Below are 19,290 nucleotides of genomic sequence, written 5' to 3'. Positions count from 1 at the left end.
CTCCAACAAAAGGGTGCCACGCATGGCAGCCTTTTGACTTTTTTTTTTTTTTTTTTTTTTTTTTTTTTTTTTTTTTTATACTTTTTGTTATTTTAATATTATTTTATTATTATATTTATAATATAATATAATATAATATAATATAATATGAAAGTAAGAGAATATTGTAAGAATGTAGAGAAAATAATTGAAGAATTGCTAATTTAATGATGTGGAAGTAGAACTCATTTTTAAAAGTGAGAGACTATTGCAAGATAAAGATAGCCTAATTTACAAGACAACCTTCCATTCTCTCTCTCTTGGATAGTTATGTTGTGCATCCGTATGCACCATGCATGGTGCATACGGATGCAAAAACGACGTCGTTTTATTAAAAACGCGCATCCCACTTAAAAAAAAAAAATCAGTTTCGGTTCCCCTTAACAGTATTATGTTGTTCATTCATTCGGTTCCCCTTAACAGCATACGGATGCACAGCATAATTTGCCCTCTCTTTTCCCTCGGTCTCTTCCCAGATGGCAAAAAAAACCCTTAACTAATGGGATGCCCTTAAGTCGTATTTTGGCCTTCACAAGACCACAAAGCAAATTGAAAATCACAATAAAGACTGAAGGTTCTAAAGTGCTTGACTTGCGTGGAATTAGCACAGTGGGGAATTGGGACGAAAACAATGTAAATAGAGGAATATAAAGGAATTCGGACAAAATTGATATGATTATGAACAGTTGAAAACTTGTTTGATTGGGTCAAGTCAGTCAACAACGCATTAAGCACTGATTTTTCATTGTCATTGACAGATTCAAATAATAATAGAGTTGTATTACATGTACTTTCAAATCTTATTTTTTAAAATTTAATCTCTGATGTGGTGGTTCTAATAGGTCATTTTCATCATGTGGATTTTATAAGATTTCTACTACATGTACTTCAAATCTTACTTCCTCAATTTTACTCCATAATGAGAAGAGCTCTGATAGTCCCAATATAAGTGTTTACATTAAGATTTTGTATATGGAAGTAAAAGTTATGAGTATAAAATAGGAGTACACATAGTACTTTCCTTTTTGTAAAAGTGTGTACATCAATATTTTAAATGTAGGAGTAAACGCTGGGAGTAGAAATTCGGAGTACATGTAGTATTTTCCATAATAATAAGCAATTATTTTTCATTGTCAAGTCAGTCAACCACGCACTAATAAACTGTGCTTTATGTTTGGCAAGCTAAGTATTTAATCAGGGTGTTAACCATCAAAGTTAAACACAGACACCTTGCATCTTTCATTTCATTGCCAAAACTCACAAGAAAAAATGGATCTGTTTTGGGTAGTTGTACTCATTATCATCTCTCTTTCTTATTCCCCATTGTCCCATGGAGCAGCAGACACAATTTCTGGAAGCAAATATATCACAAAAGGGACAAGCATTGTCTCTTTAGGGGGAAGATTTGAGCTGGGTTTCTTCACACCAGGCAAATCCTCCAACTATTACATTGGCATTTGGTACCAAAACATCTCGCCTCAAACCGTAGTTTGGGTCGCAAACAGGAGTAAGCCTATCCCCTCCCTCCAAATCAACACCGCCAAACTACTGATCCTTGAGGGGAACTTGGTGCTCACCACCGGGCCGCAAGGCGGCGTGGTGTGGTCCACCAACATCACCTCCGATGTTGCCTTGCCGTCGCCGCCGCAACCTGTGATCGCAAAGCTCAACGACGATGGAAACTTGGTTTTGAGTTACAACCACACGGAAACACCGCTTTGGCAGAGTTTTGAAAACCCGACAGATACGGATTTACCATTTTCAAAGTTCGGATTCAACAAGCGCACCGGAAAGGGACAGGTATGTTGAAAAAAATTTGTACTCCCAAATCTTATTTATTCAATTTTAATTAAATATGTAACAAACTCAAAACGAATAATGAATGAATGAAAAAATGATTCTCGAAATATACCACTTTAGTTAGGAAAAATAGAGTCAATTGTTATACCATGGATTAGAGTCGACTTTGTACGGTAGACCCTGATCCAAAAATTATGTGTCTACCGTTAACATATTATATATGCGTTTGGTTAATAAACTATGTACCTGTAAATAAATAGAAGGCACATAATATGTTAGCTACCCATCAAGAATGAGAAAATATTTTCAATTCTTCATCGGGGATGGGGACACCCAGCCCCACCTCGTCTCCGGTTTTTTTAAATATAATAATAATAATAATAATAATAATAATAATAGTACACTATAAGAAAAATTGTATTCCCAATGGAAGAATTCCGTTGCGAATCGCGTTTTGTGACGAAATCAATTCAGTAGGTTTCAGGCTTATCGTATTTCATTTCGCGGTAGGTTAGAGGTTAGGACCAAACACCACCAAGCTAGGGAGATTATTATGATCTATGGGATGATGTCTTAAGATGAATTAAGGGTGCCTAGTGTAGATGGTCATCTGGATGGTTGAAAAATGTACGACATCGGCTAGTCTTCATTCTTGGTCACACATGTATCTATCCACCACTTTACTTCTAACGCACTTCCCATGCATAAGTGGAGCTTCCTGATCTCTAGTACACAAGATACATAATGGCTTGGTGGATTGGGGAGTGTGTTGCCTTGTATAGGTTCCAGGGTTTATACCCCTTGGTAGCACTTCCTTAGTTTCTTTGGTTGTCTTTGACGGGAAAAAAAAGTATAGACACTCACAACCTTCTACACGGTTTGACCTTCTCGACTCCTAGATTGAAAGGTTTTCCTCCCATTTGAATATCTTTGGTGCTTGGTTCGTGCCGCCTTTCCTGTATGCGGTTTGTCAAGAGTCAAGACAACTAATCTCTCACATGTTCCCTGCATGAAAAATAAAGTGATTCATGTCGTCTTCCCTTTTTGAAAGGCCTATGCGGCTATGCCCGTATTTGATCCATTCTAAGGATTATGGCTTTGCTCCTTTATGTGCAACTTCTTCTCGGGATACCTCCACATGTCCTTCTGCTTCTTTTTCATGCACTTTTTTGCTCAAAATTGACTCACTTTTGCTCCAACTAGCTTCCTTTTTCCCTTAGTTGTGCAATTGGGTAAAACTATAGGTAAAACACGCCATTTAGTTCAAAAACCCAACTAAGTACACCAAAGTACGCAGCAAATTAAAAGAAGTGCAATAGGGGATAAAATATAGCTCAAATAAAGTGTCATCAATTATTATTATTATTATTATTATTATTATTATTATTATTATTATTATTATTATTATTATTATTAGTCCCTCTGTCTCATTTTATATGTCATACTTATTATTCATTGGTCAAACTAACTTTTTCTTTAAAAAAAAAAAACTTTTTCTTCTTTGTTTTGTCTTTAGTATTTTTTACTTATTTTTAAATTTGATTTTGTGTGTTTAATAGTACTTTTAGTGTAGTTTCTAAATATATAAATTTTGTATACTAATACTAAATTTAATATTATGAAAAATTGATTAAAATAATTTCGGTCAAGCCTCGTTAAGCGAAATCAGACACATAAAATGAGACGGATGGAGCATTATTAAAGTTGTAGATAGGTTGTATTGTATTAGAATATTGGATGTGTTATATTTTGTATTGTAATTGTGTATTTATGTTCTTATTTGCATGAAATTAAAACTATTTACATAATATATTTGAATTTTTGATTGCTATTAAGAATTAATGAAGATTTAACTATTCTAAGATTAAAATTTTAATATTTACATTTTTTACGTAAATATTGTAATTATACTAGTTTGACAATTATTTCAAAAAAAAAAATCATAGTTTAATTAAAGTTTGACCAGGGATGGAATGGGGATGAGGATCGGAAAGATTTCTCATCCCTGGCGTGAATGGGGACAGGAATGGAGATTAGGATGGGGTTTCAACTTTCAAGGATGGGGACGGGAGTATAGTTTGCACGCCCTGCCCTGTTGATATTCCTTACATCTATATATTATATTAAGTACAAACACATAATCTTACTGTCATTTTAGATCAGGAGTCCATGATATAATTTGCTACGAAATATTACTACGAAAATAATATTTCTAGGAAAAATATAACAAGCACAAGAACGAAAGGAATTTCTAGGTATGTGGTTAGTACTAGTCGAGCGAAACATTCTTTCCTTAAAACCTTATTTGCCGTCTCCCAAAGGTGCTAGGAGCGTTACGACCTAGATTTCCTGGGATAAAACGTACTACGATTTCAAGTTTGAGCACTCAAACAGTGGAACCCGGCGAACTAAAAGCGTGGGATAAACACATGAGGATAAGAAAAGAGGAGCAGAGTTTCGAGAGAGAAAAATTCTGATTTCTGTTGTGTGTAAAATCACCTGCTCAACTAAGAACTTATATAGGAATTGAGGAATTCAATAGCATTCAATATGACATTAAAAACTGATATAAAACTAGTCTTGTAACCTTCAAAACTGACCATTTAACTTGGAGATTAACTGATATAAAACTAGTCTTGTAATCTTCAAAACTGACCGTTTAACTTGGAGATTAATTATGGAATTTAAAATTGGAATTAATATGAAATTAATTTCGTAAGTATATCCTGAATTAAACTTCGGAAGGGAATTTAAAATTGGAATTAATATGAAATTAATTTCGTAACATTTGAATTAATCCTCCAAACAGTATAGGTAACTTTGGATCGGACAACATTCGTACTCGGCGTACACGGGTCAAGCCTTTTCAGGCTCATTGCACCCCCTACGGGTGATAGAGAATCGCTATGCTATACAAGGCAATATGTTAGAAAGGCTCTTGTATAAATAGTGGTGCAAAACTTCCAAAACCAATGTGGGACAAAGGCTACTTTAAACCCATTTCCTTTCATTTTTCCAACTCAAATGGGTCTACTTTGAGAATCAATTTTTCATTTATCTATTATCCGTTTTGAGTGTACAATATATCAATCTCTTCGTCTCACTACGAAGAACCCGAATCCACTTTAACCCGATCCAAATCGAAAATAGAACCCACTAATATTTGTACTCCAAAATAGCTACATAAAATGTCATTTTTATGCTATTTTTCCAACATAATTTGCCAAATGGAGTTGAGAAGACAGAATGAGTCTTTATCGCATGCATGTTGAAAAAAGAAGTGGGTTTCAAGTTTCAACTAGTATATATACAGTTACTTTTTAGGAATTCCTTTTTAAACGTCAGATAGTTTGATTTCATGCATTTTAATTATTCTCCCGACAAGGTTTACACATCGTGGAAGAGTTCCGAAGATCCATCGCCAGGGTTGTATAGTTATGCCAGGGACGCCATTGCATCATTTCAGAGGTGGAACGGCACCGAGGAATATTGGAACGGTGGAGCCTTCAACAACACCACTCATCAATTTCAAAACTTGCCTCATAACCTCTGGACTGTTATGCTCAATTCCACCTTCGTCAACAACGACAACGAGACATACTATATGTACAACATTCGAATTCCCTCGTTCATATCTAGACACGTCATCGACAAAGACGGCCAAGCGAAACAAATGGCATGGATGAACGCCACCAAGGAGTGGCAGCCGTTCTATATCCGACCCGCACAGCAATGCGATGTCTACGCCTATTGTGGGCCGTTTGGCATCTGCAATCAGAACGCGTCAACTTTTTGTACTTGTTTGCAGGGTTTCAAGCCAAGATCAGAGAGAGATTGGGGGCAGAACTACTTTAATGGTGGATGTGTAAGGATAACCAAGTTGCAGTGTGGGAATGTTATTCGTATGGAAGATGATAAGTTCAAAGAGTATCCCAATGTGCTGTTACCTAGGTATCCTCAAAATGTAACAGTTGGGAGTGGCGCAGGATGCAAATCTGCTTGTCTCAATAATTGTTCTTGCACTGCCTATGCTTACCATGATGATACCCATGGTTGTTCGTTTTGGGTGGGAGAACTCTTCAATTTGAAACAACAAGATGCTGGCGGGAACACAATCTACATCAGACTTGCTTCCTATGAATTTTCAAATGTCAAAGGTAATTATTTCTTAGAGAAAAGTGTCAAATAAGCCTCTAAATTTTATCCAAAAAATCAATTATTAGACCCATAAACTTTTAGAAGTTGCAATTAAACCAACAAACTTGCTATTTTGGAGCAATGAAACCCACATACCTATTGGTGACCTGTAATTGCAGGTCAATTAGGATTCCAGCCAATTCCGTCAAACCTCTGGCAAACATCTGACCAAATTTTGGCCAGCTAAGTCAAAAACCAACGGCCGTAAATAGTTAACGGTCGCCAGTCACGTTCTGCCGGGGAAGGCGACCAAGTTGGTCTCCTTCTCCACAGTCGGAGAAAGCAACCAACTTGGTCGCCTTCTCCGGAGAACGCGACTGGTGATCGTAAGGTCGCTAAGTTTTAAACTAGCTTGTCGGAATTTGGTCAGATGTTTGTCGCAAGTTTACCGGAGTTGGCTGGAACCCTAGCTAATTGACATGTAATTACAGGTCACCAACATGTAAATGGGTTCATTGCTCCAAAATAACATGTTTTTGAGTTTAATTGCTACTTCTAAAAGTTTAATGACCTAATTGACTTTTTTGATAAAGTTTAGAGGCTTATTTGACTATTTTCCCTATTTCTTATTTTAATTTGGGATCTATCGTAAAACTACACTTTTAGCCATGAATTGTAAATTTGGTCCCTTTAAGTTAATTTAAACAAATTTAGCACCTTATATTAATTGTTTATAATGCTTCATATTTAGTCCTTAGTGTTACATAATTGTCAAACTCCATTAGCATATCTGCATATGAGGTTATTTTTATCATTTAAATCAATATTCCCTGTTAAAAATGACATTCAAGTTGAGAGAATATAATGAAACTTTAATCATGGATATTGATTTTGAATGACAAAGATAACCGCATCAAAAAGATATTACTAATGAAGTTCGATAATCATAAAACGTCATGGACTGAAAGTGCACCATTATTGACAATTAATGAGCAAAATTTGTTTAAATCAATTCCTAGCAACCTAATTTTCTAAAGGCAAAAAATGTTGTTTTCCCTATAAATTAATTTCAATTCTCATCTTTTAATTAAGTTGTTTGTAATCAATACTTTTTGTGCATGGACATTGATTTTAACAGATAAAAATTCAAAAAGGCTATCAGGAAATGTCAAAGTTATTGTACCTAGTGCAGTAGTTGCAGCAACTGTAGTATGCAGTCTTGCCTTTGTTTGTTATTTTAAAACAAAGAGGGCAAAATCACAAAACGCAGGTATGCAACACCTTTGGGTTCCATTTAATTGGTACACAGAATATATAAGCTCAGTCCATTCCTCACATTCATTCTTCAATTCATTTCAGAAAGTGGGATGGGAGATGGAACAGGAGCCATTGATGATCTAATGATAGGGGAAGATAATGATGAAGGAATTGATGTACAACTCTTTAGTTTCGAGAGCATATTGGCAGCAACAGACAATTTTTCCGAGTCAAATAAACTTGGAAAAGGAGGGTTTGGTCCGGTTTATAAGGTTATTTTTACCTCAACAATGTTTTACATTTGATAATTGGAGTGTTTGGTAAATAGCTGTTGGCTAATAGCTGTTAGCTGATTGGGTTATTAGTGGGTTTGACTAGTTGATAACATTAGTTGATTGTAGAAAAATATTTGGTAAATTAGCTATTAGTTAATAGATGATTACATGCAAAATGCTTTTCTAAAAAAGCTGATTGCTTTTTTTTTTAATTTTAACACTTTGGAGAATCAATTTTTTTAATTTTTTTCAAAAAGCTAATTAATCAAACACTTATATTGATTTTTTAACCAAGTCAAATAACTAATAATGATCAAATTAGTTAAAATTGGCCGATAAACTAACTATGTTACCAAACAGGGCCAATATATATTATTGTGGATATTTTAATTTGTATCGTTTGATAAACACGATACATACAAATTTTACTAATTTGCAGGGAAAATTTCCAGGAGGGCAAGAGATAGCAGTAAAAAGATTGGGAAGTCATTCTAACCAGGGCATGAAGGAATTTAAGAATGAAGTACTACTAATTGCAAAGCTTCAACACAGAAATCTGGTTAAACTTTTAGGTTACTGTATGCAAGCAAAAGAAAAGATCTTAATATATGAATATATGCCAAATAAAAGTCTGGACACCTTCCTCTTCGGTAAGTTCATCATATCTTTGCAATTATTTTGATTGTCATATCTTAACTTTCTTTTATTAATTGGTTTTTTTCACTAACCAATTGAAGATCAAACACGGCGTACGTTATTGAATTGGAACAAGAGAATTGACATCATATTGGGAATTATTCGAGCACTCGTTTATCTTCACCATGATTCAAGACTAAGGATTATCCATAGAGACTTGAAAACGAATAACATTTTGTTAGATGAAGACTTGATGCCTAAGATTTCAGATTTTGGCTTAGCTAGGATTGTCGAAGGAAAAACGATAGAAGCAAACACTAAAAAGATTGTTGGCACCTAGTAAGTATATCATAAACCATGCATTGTTAGAATTCATCTTAATGTCTTTGTGTGTTTCATTTCAAACAATATGATTAATTCAACCTTTTCTAATCGTGTACGCACAAAACAGTGGATATATGTCTCCAGAATATGCATTAGACGGTTTATTTTCGATAAAATCAGATGTATTTAGCTTTGGAGTGGTTATGCTGGAAATTATTACTGGAAAGAACAATAGTGCATTTTATGAGCACGAAGAAGTCTCCAACCTTTTAGGTTATGTAAGTACTCAAACTCAAAAACTCCAGTTCATTAGTACTAAGTTTTATCGTACTTATACTACATTTGCATTTTATTCTTTTTTTTTTTTAATATTTTATTTTAATTTAGGTATGGAACTTGTGGAATAAGGGAAAAGCAATGGATTTGGTAGATGAATCAGTGGTACAATCATGTAATGAAGATGAAGTGTTAAAGTGCATAAATGTTGGACTGTTATGTGTAGAAGAAGATCCAAATAAACGTCCAAACATGTCCAATGTACTTTTAATGCTTAGCAATGAAAATACGGCTCTTCCAAAGCCAAATCAACCAGCTTTCGTTGCAAGGACACACACTTCACTCAAAACTCTAATACAGTTGAGTTTGATAAATCGTGCTCCAATGAGTTGACAATTTCGGATCAAGAAGGTCGATAGAGGTATGGATAATGATTAATTAGTATTTAAGTATCACATCCTATAACTTGAAGTTGTAGTAGATTATAAATATGAGTTTTATGAAACTACTTTGACTTGTTCCATTGATTTTAATTATTATTGAGTTATTCATGTAGTAGTTAGCATTTATTTATGTGGTTTATGCTTCAAGCACTCTTCACAACAACAAGAGTGCAGTTCTAGGCTGACATACGCGTTTGTTGACAACATTATACAACAAGACCTTACTCAACAACAAGACCTTGTGACAACAGGAGTTTTTATATGCAACAAGATTCTTACAAGCAATAGGGCTTTTATCAAACTGACATATGGCTTACTTCAAAGCAACAAGGCTTTGCAGTAGTAGAAGTTCTCAATAAGCAGCAAAGGTTGCGAACCATACAAGTTTGCGCATACAGTAGAAATATTCGCAGCAAGCTAGACTTATATTAAGCATGCAACAAGACTTTTTAAGAACTAACCAAACTTTCTTAATAAGCAGCAAAGCTTATAATTAAGAACTATAAGCATAAGGACTTATCAATCAACATTCTTGCTTACTTTTTACTGCTTTTGGATTATTGGCACATTATACAAGGTGGTTACATGTCTTTTCTGGAAAGGTTCTTAAATATATCAAAAGTCGAGTTTCATGGACAAGTTACAAGCAGCTATTAGATGCAATCTACACATGTCAAATCTGAGCACAATATTTAAATAGCAAATAGGCAATTCAAATTTGTTTCTTTCCAACAGATAAATTCAACGTCACAACTATAAATTGTACGGATGTCAAATTGAACCGACATAAGACATATTTATTAAGGGAAGAAGAGTAGAAGGACTTTTTTGTATTTTCCTTTCTCTATTTGTTATAACTGCCACTAGTATATAAGGTGGCAGTTTCCTCTTCTTCTGTATCAATTTCATACACTCACGTACCATAGCAGTAAGATGAAAGTTTCCCGCTCGTTTTATCTTTGAGTGAAATCTCTTATCCGATATGGTATCAGAGCCGCCGAGACGATTCTCATACGCAGCCGCCGTCTCCGGCGAGGGAAGCCATGGGAGGAACACAGCGTCGCCTCTCATCCGTTCACCAGTTCGCAACACTACAGCAACTCCGCAGAGGAATTCTAATCTGCAGACACAGAGAAGCTACGGCATAGAGGATATGGAGCATCCGCTATTTCTCAGCGTGAACGAGAATCCCTCTGCGATCCTCGTCAGTCCTCCATTAGCAGGCAGCTCCAACTACACTTCTTGGTGTATCTCGATGAGAATCGCCTTGGAAGGTGAAGAACAAGTGGTGGATCATCAACAACAGCGATTCAACTCCGAACAGAGAAAGCAACCAGTATGCGGCTTGGAGACGCTGTAATCTTATAGTGTGCTCCTGGATCTTCAAGTCGATCCACAAGCGTTATGCATTTGGACAAGGCGCGAGATGTTTGGGAAGATCTGAGAAAGAGATTCGCACAATGCGATGCGCAACGGATTTCAACCTTACAGAATGCGATCAATAATCTAAAACAAGGTAACCTATATGTGAGTGATTACTATACTAAATGCAGGACCATGTGGGAGGAGATGAATACCTTGAGGCCTCTCCCAATATGCAAGTGCGATCCAAGATGCGATTGCGGTCTCGTTGATGAAATCAGAAGAGAACGGGACGTGGATCAACTGATAAGATTCCTCCAAGGATTGAGCGATGATTATAATAGCCTGAAGTCTAACGTTCTTGTTCTCGATCCATTGCCGGAAGTATACAAAGTCTACGTGATGGCGGAAAAGGTGGAACGGCAGATTGGCATGACTAACATGAACATGAGCAGTTTGGAAATCAGTCAAGCCAACGCTGTCCAGATGACTCAAATACCTGCAGAGGAAACTGTGGCTGCTGTCAACAATTACAATGGCAAAAGATACACAAATAATGGAGGTAACAAACCAAAATGTATTTTCTATGGAATGATGGGGCACACCATTGATAAATGCTACAAAAAGCATGGCTATCCCCCCGGTTGGGTGCCAGGCTTCAAATCCAAAATGAAGCAGCAAAACGCTGCGCCAGTGGTGAGCAACACGACTGATTTGGGAATCAGCAACGATCAGTTTCAGAAACTCATACTAGCTATGCAAAATCAGATGGGACTGCCTTCCAGCTCCAATACCACTGCAGCAATCTCATTGATTCCCAAGTTCACTGAGGAAGACAATGGAGGCAAGTACCCTTCCTCTCGCATTAATTTTCTTTCAATATGTGAGTCTACTTGGATATTAGATTCGGGTGCTACCCATCATATTGCTTGTTCCATTGAATATTTTGATGAATATTACACTGTTGAAGGAGAAGAAGTTAGTCTACCTACTGGAAAACGCATTGCTGTGAATCATAAAGGCAGTGTAAAGCTGGGGAACAATCTATGGCTGAGAGACGTTATGCATATCCCATCCTTCCAATTTAACATAGTATCAGTGAGCAAATTGCTTCAGGACACATCTTACAACTTGATATTTTCCTCTGGACAGTGTCTGATTTGGGGACCCCGTGGAGTGATGGTTGTCTTGGCTAAACAAGAGAAAGGACTGTATCTGATGAGGCCATCTCTGGAACCTGCTTCTTGTCATAAAAATCTTGTTATGCAATGTAACAAAATAGAAATATGGCACCAACGTTTGGGCCACTTTCCTATGAATAAACTGCATATGTTCAAAGAAATTCCCAGTTTAGCTTCTACTAATAAAGCTTGTGACGTGTGCCATTTAGCCAAACATAAACGTTCCCCCTTCCCTATAAGTACCACAACAACAAAAGCTTGTTTTGAACTCATCCATGTGGATATATGTGGGCCTTTCCCGGTATGCTCAATGAAAGGAGAGCAATATTTTCTGACTATAATGGACGACTATTCCCGTTTTACTTGGATACATCTAATGAAGAAGAAGTCAGAAGTTAGAGAGTTGATAAAGGGGTTTCACAGCTTTGCATACACACAAATTGGTTCTCTAATCAAGATAATTAGAAGTGACAATGGTTTAGAGTTTGACATGGCAGGTTTCTACAATGAAAAGGGGATCATTCATCAAAGGTCGTGTGTTAATACTCCACAACAGAATGCTGTGGTTGAAAGAAAGCACCAACATATACTCAATGTTGCTAGAACTCTTCGCTTTCAAGCTCACCTTCCTTTGGAGTTTTGGGGACAATGTGTGAGGCATGCTGTTTTCATTATTAACCGCCTTCCATCATCCGTAATTGAAGGAGCAAGTCCCTACCTCCGATTACATGGTAAAGAACCTGATCTCAATACTCTTAAAGTTTTTGGTTGTTTGTGTTTTGCTTCCACTTTGCCTCATTCAAGGAATAAGATGGAACCAAGAAGTAGAAACTGTATCTTTATCGGTATGCCAGCTGACATGAAGGGTTACATTCTATATGATTTACTTGACAAATCCATCTTTGTCTCACGAGATGTGGCGTTCTATGAGTTGGAATTTCCTTTATCTGAACAAGTCACAAAGTCAGCTGAGTTCACTCCCTCACTGCCAAACATTCCAACATCAACATTCTTGAACTATGGAAGCATGAATATTAGAGAACCAAATGCCAAACAGTGGGCCGATGTTAATGTCAATTATTCAGATACACATACTAGCCAGTCACAGTGCGAAACAACATCCAATGACTCCCAGGATATCCCTATTGATCAGACATCCCCTGGGGCTACATCTTATGAAACTCAAGAAGCTGTGGTGAATGATGTTGAAACAGCTAGTGCCACACCTCCGCTCCCTTTACGTCGTTCAAACAGAGATAGGCGTATACCCAACAAGCTCCAAGACTATTATTGTGATGTAGTTGCAAGGCAAGGATCATCTCCACATGTTCTTTCCAAAGTCATATCCTATGACAATTTGACAGACTCACACAAGGCCTTCACCATGTCTGTCACCTCCATAACAGAGCCCCGACCATATAATCAAGCTATTAAGCAAGAATGCTGGAAAGATGCCATGCAGACAGAAATTAAAGCCCTCCAGGATAATCATACTTGGCAGTTGACAGACTTGCCAAACGGAAAAACCCCAATAGGGTGCAAATGGGTTTACAAGGTCAAGCTTAAGGCAGATGGCACGATAGAACGATGCAAAGCCAGATTGGTAGCAAAGGGGTACACTCAACAATTGGGGGTGGATTACATCGAGACATTTTCCCCGGTGGCACGACTGACTACCATTCGAACTTTCCTAGCTGTGGCTGCATCGAAAGCTTGGCATATCCATCAATTGGACATCAACAACGCCTTCCTACATGGAGATTTAAATGAAGAGGTCTATATGGTTCTTCCTCCCGGCTTTCAAAGTGATAAGCCAAATCAAGTGTGCAAATTGTTAAGGTCACTTTATGGCCTCAAGCAAGCAAGTCGCCAATGGAATGCCAAGCTCACTACTGCCTTGTTATGTGAAGGTTTTAAACAGTCCAATGCTGATCCATTTCTGTTCACCAAAGGCACTGGCAATAACTTCATCTCCCTCCAAGTTTACGTTGATGATATTTTAGTATCCAGCAGTAACTTGGTTCTCATCCAGAAGCTGAAACATTTTCTTAATGAAGCCTCCAAGATAAAGGACCTTGGTGTTCTTAGTTACTTCTTGGGCATTGAAGCAAAATTTAGCAGTACCGGATTGAATTTGTGTCAAAGGAAGTATGCCCTTGACATTCTTAGTGATGCAGGATTTCTTGATTGCAAACCTGTAAATACACCAATGGTTCCAGGGTCTCAATTGCTACGGGAAGACGACACAACTCTAAGTGATCCGAGCAGCTACCGCAGACTAATAGGCAGATTGCTGTATCTTACGGCTACTAGGCCGGACATCACTTACGCCATTCATCAACTCAGCCAGTTCGTCAGCCAACCTACTGATAAACACATGGCTGCTGCACATCGCATACTTCGCTACATCAAAGGATCTCCCGGCCAAGGGCTATTTTACCCTGCTGAAAATATTCCCAAGCTGAAAGCATTCTTCGACTCAGACTGGGCTTCATGTGCCGATACCCGCAAGTCAGTCACTGGCTTTTGTGTTTTTCTTGGAAAATCCCTGATTTCATGGCGTTCAAAGAAACAAGCTACTGTATCAAAATCATCATCCGAGGCAGAGTACCGGGCTCTTGCCACCACTGCTTGTGAACTGCAATGGCTCACCTCCTTGCTTAAGGATTTTGGCATAGCCACGACTGATCCCGCTACTGTTTATTGCGACAACAAATCCACTATCGCCATTACAGAGAACCAAACACATAGATATCGACTGCCATATTATACGTGAGAGAATTACTCAAGGGTTGATTAAGTTGCTATCCGTTTCCACCATTAACCAAACTGCTGACGGTTTTACTAAGCCCCTGCCTAACTCCCAGTTTGAATCTTTTGTGTCTAAGCTGGGTGTACAGGACCTACACACTCCAGCTTCCGGGGGGGGGGGGGGGGGTATTAAGGGAAGAAGAGTAGAAGGACTTTTTTGTATTTTCCTTTCTCTATTTGTTGTAACTGCCACTAGTATATAAGGTGGCAGTTTCCTCTTCTTCTGTATCAATTTCATACACTCACGTACCATAGCAGTAAGATGAAAGTTTCCCGCTTGTTTTTCTTTGAGTGAAATCTCTTATCCGATAATATTCAAGTTCTAGAGGAGAATGCAGCCAAGAATGCCAAGTTTTCACTAGCTAGATACTCAGTAATAATTAATAACCTCATATCGAATGCAACCAAAAGCAATTCAGGAGAAACAACATCTGTTCCAGGGGATGCCTCCTCAATTGGACAATTTCATTCCAAGAAGCTCAAAAGAAATGTGGATCATAATTTAATTTATAAATTATAACCAATCACAAATTAAAATATACTCATATTGATAGAGTATCAACAATATAATTCATAATAATAAAGATTTTTTTTAAACAAACAAAAGCTTTATTGACGACGAATAACCCGACGGGAGGCAAAGCCTCTAAGACCATAACATTAGGGCCAGTTTGGCTTTTACAGGTAAGGTATCAAAAGAGCAAAACATCCTTGAAGAGCTAAAGCTAAGTCCAGCCGTTGCAAGAGCATCAGCAACTTGATTGGCCTCCCGATAAATGTGCCTAATCGACAATCCCCACAAACTTAGGCAAGAGCGAACGAAGAAGATGGCATCCTTAATCTTCCACGGGATCCTCGTTGTCCCCGACGAAACCAAGCTGGCGAGGGCAAGGGAGTCTACCTCCACCATGAAAGGCCTTCTGGCCAATGTATCACACCACTGGATGGAAAACTGCAGTGACAATGCCTCAGCTTCCAAAGCCGACGACGCATCAAAATGAAAGCACAGCCCCACTGTTATCTGCCCGCGAGAATCTCTTATACAAGCGCCCCTTGCTGCACTACTCTCTGAGAAAACAGTGTCCGTATTTAGTTTCAATCTCCCGGTTGGTGGCGCGAGCCATTTGATCCAAATCGTCACCTTTCGCGGAGCACTGCTAGAAATCAGCAATTTTCCGACCATCACAAAGTGGTCGAAAATAGCCAAAATCGGGTCGAAAACCTCTGTTCCGACCACTTTTTGAATCTGCAAAAACGCTTGTCGAAACCGACAACTAAAAAGATCGGTCGGAAAGTTTTGTCGCATGGGAAAGTTGGCTGGTTGGGATTTCTGACCACCAGGTGGTCGGAAAAATTACTACGCGTATATACGCGTTGTCAGTTTACCGACCACCATGTGGTCTGAAATGCCAGCCACCAAGTGAAAAAATAATTTTGAAAATTAATTTAAAAAAAAAAAATATTTTGCTGCTCAATTAATTTAATACATATTATCTATCCTACAATAGTAATTTTATAACAATGTAATATTCCAAAAACTAGCAATTTTAATTGCATGTTCACAATTCAAAAAGTAATAGCTACTTTACGTTTCAAAAAGTAGTAGCTACTTACAATTCCAAATATACATTAACATCACAAGTTCTAACCCTTAGTCAAGATTATCTAACCCAACACCACTACTTTGATTGCTATTTAGAAGGACATTTCCTATTTTAAGACATCAAACTGCCAGTGAGACCAAATTTCAGAATATAACAATACATAAGTAGTTGAGGCATTCCTACTCCTGGGTGATTAAGGCATTCTAACTAGTTGGGATCAGCATTCCTACTCCTTCTAGTGTTGTAAAATGTGAATTCTCTCTTTCGATTTGAAACGCACCATATATCTAGTTGACTACTCCACTCTGTAATCATCACAGGTGGTTCATTGATGGTGCTCCTAAGTCCTACCCTAGTCAACTTTGAGGTGCAATGAATTTTCTATTCTGCAGCAGAATTTTATATGAAACTCTGAAAGCAACATTATTAGTATCTGAGGTTGTGGCTGATATCATGCAGCTAGAGAGTGAATGTCAAGAATATAATGTACAAGATATTTACTCTAGTGACAATCCAGAAGATTTGTCCAATCCATTTCTTCAAATTTTGAAATACATTTTATCATGTAGAACTTGAAGATTGTTATCTTCAGGGGGAGACAGGAAGTACATTTACTCGAATCAATCCGGAAGATTAGACGTAAAATCCTGAATATTAAGTCATAAAAGACTAACAGTTGCACACTATTTGCAACACATAAATTCATAAATATCATGTACTCTTTTCCTCACTAGTTTTCTCCCATTGGGTTTTTCTAGTGTGATTTTTAGCGAGGCATGAGTATGATATAATGATATAAATGGGGAAATGTTGCAAAATAATTGCTTCAGTATACAAACCCCAAAATCCTGAAGATTATGCCTTGAAGGCTTATGTTGTACTCTTTTTTCCTTAATTAAGTTTTCCCCCATAGAGTTTTCTTAAGTTAAGGTTTTTAATGAGGCAATCAGTACAATATATGATTTTACAAATATTATGTATTCTTTTCTTCAACTAGGTTTTTCCCATGTGGTTTTCCTAGTGAAGTTTTTAATGAGGCATGAATGTATTAAAATATGCTATCCATATACCTTGTGCTCTTTTCTTGTTTAGGTTTTTCCCATAGGGTTTTCCTAGCAAGTTTTTAATGAGCCAAAATCATGATATAATAATGTCCAAGGGGGAGTGTTATAAATATAGTTAAGTGTAGACAGTATTAGTTGATTATGTAACTGATGTATCGGTCGCATTTATATCTACCATCATTACCTTCCGTTACAAATGTATATTATATATATGTATTGTTGTAATATGTAATGAGATGACGAAGGAAAAGTTTCTCCCTCTTTTCTCTGTATTACTTTGAGCATTATGTCACAACAAAATAGATATTAAAATCATTAAAATTTTAAATATAAATTAAAAATCACTATCATCATTGTTGAATTTCTCATTATCATTGTTGGTTTTATGATTTTTGGGTCCAAGGAGGTCCAACACAACCGTAGTTGGTGGATTCACCGTAAAGATAAAGCTACTAAAAGAAAAATAACTTGCTATGGTTTAGTACTTTTATTTGTATTTTATGGCGACTCTCTGCCGGAAGAAGCTTGCTTTACATTCTCAAAGGAGGCCTATTTATAGGTACCTCCTTTCACTAGTTTAAATACAAACATTAAAGTGACATAAAGGGCCTATTAAGGTTAAGGGTCGTTGGGCTGCCGTTACTAGGCCTTCCCAACGGCTTAGTTGACCGAGCATTAAATGTGGTCCTTTAATGGTAACGGCTTCCTACTGGACCGACCCTTGTCTTGTCCCGACCGTCTGCTCGCGCCGACTCCCTAGACTCGCCCCTCGCTCGGCCGTATTCTTCTCTAGGCCTCCTCATGGTCCATGACGGTTATTCCCTTATTCCCTTTGTTGGGGCCAGTCTATGTGGGCCCAATCTTCTCTCTTCATAATCAAGCCCTAAGCCCATTGGGTCTACACCCCATCAATCATCTTCATCATCAAGATCTTCACTATCATTTTTTACAGAACCATCATTGTCATCTCCTTCAATTTCTTCACTACCGTATACTTCTGAATCTTCAATTTGGACATCTTGGTCAGACCATTGATTTTCGTTTTGTGATAATTCGACTTCATTCATTTATTTGTAATAGTTCGTGCACTAACTCTTGCATGTCATCTTGAATAGTTTGATGACATCCATATGTAGGCAATGGTTTGTTATCATGTTGATATTTGTAATTACTAATTAGAGCTATAGGCACTGTCAATAGCTCCTCTAGGGCGTACATTCAATATTACCCACTAATTCACTTTCTCTCTTATACCTTGTGGGTATGGAATATAACACACCTAACATGCACTTTGTGCAATGATAAAAAGATCATACTTCCTATATCGTTTATTGTAGTGCACCTCAACGATACCGTATTCAGAATTGAATCGTGACCCAATATTAGGTGTTGGGTCAAACCACTCACACGTAAAGAGAGCAACCTTTTTAATTGGAACATTTGTATACTCAACCTCAACAACCTCTTGCAACGTATCAACAAAATTTGATTCAAACTGTGCTAAACCACTGCCCTTAATAGCACTCCATAGTTAGAAGTTGACTTTTTATGACAATATGGTTCAGTCTAAAATACTTGAACCCATTAACAACATATAAAGTGTATGTGCTAACCTCCATTAGGAGTGGGGTAATATAAAGGAATTTCCGACCACCAATAAGTGGTCGGAAAAAAGTCAATTTTTAAAATAATATCGCAGGGAATTTCCGACCACCTACTGATGTGGTCCGAAATTTTCGACCACATAACGAAGGTGGTCGGAAATTTTTGACCACATTAGGTGGTCGCGAATTATTCCGGACAAGGTTTAAAAAATTTTACTGTAATAAAATTACCGACCACCGTTGTCTGTGGTCAGAATTTTGCGACCACTATGGGAAGTGGTCGGAAATTTCCGACCACTTTCCGACGACTCTAGCGCTCGACGAAAAAAGAAAAAAAAAATCCAATTTTGCGACGATATTTTGTGGTGGTCGGAAACTTGCTGATTTCCAGCAGTGGAGGTGCAGCAAACCTCACCACCAGGCCAGCCAGTATGAGAAAGGCATCATGGGGCCCCTTGCAGCGAGTAGGCAGAGAGA

At 37.5% G+C, this 19,290-nt stretch overlaps 1 pseudogene; it reads left to right on the top strand.

Moving 5' to 3' along the window:
- The first annotated feature begins 1,274 nt into the window (after window positions 1–1,274).
- Window positions 1,275–9,253, top strand: LOC109175097 (annotated as a pseudogene).
- The last annotated feature ends 10,037 nt before the right edge of the window (window positions 9,254–19,290 follow it).

Source organism: Ipomoea nil, unplaced genomic scaffold (genome assembly GCF_001879475.1).
Source record: "Ipomoea nil cultivar Tokyo-kokei standard unplaced genomic scaffold, Asagao_1.1 scaffold0684, whole genome shotgun sequence".
NCBI lineage: Eukaryota > Viridiplantae > Streptophyta > Magnoliopsida > Solanales > Convolvulaceae > Ipomoea > Ipomoea nil.
Note: the sequence above shows the minus strand (reverse complement) of the source record. Positions and strands in the feature narration are given on the sequence as shown.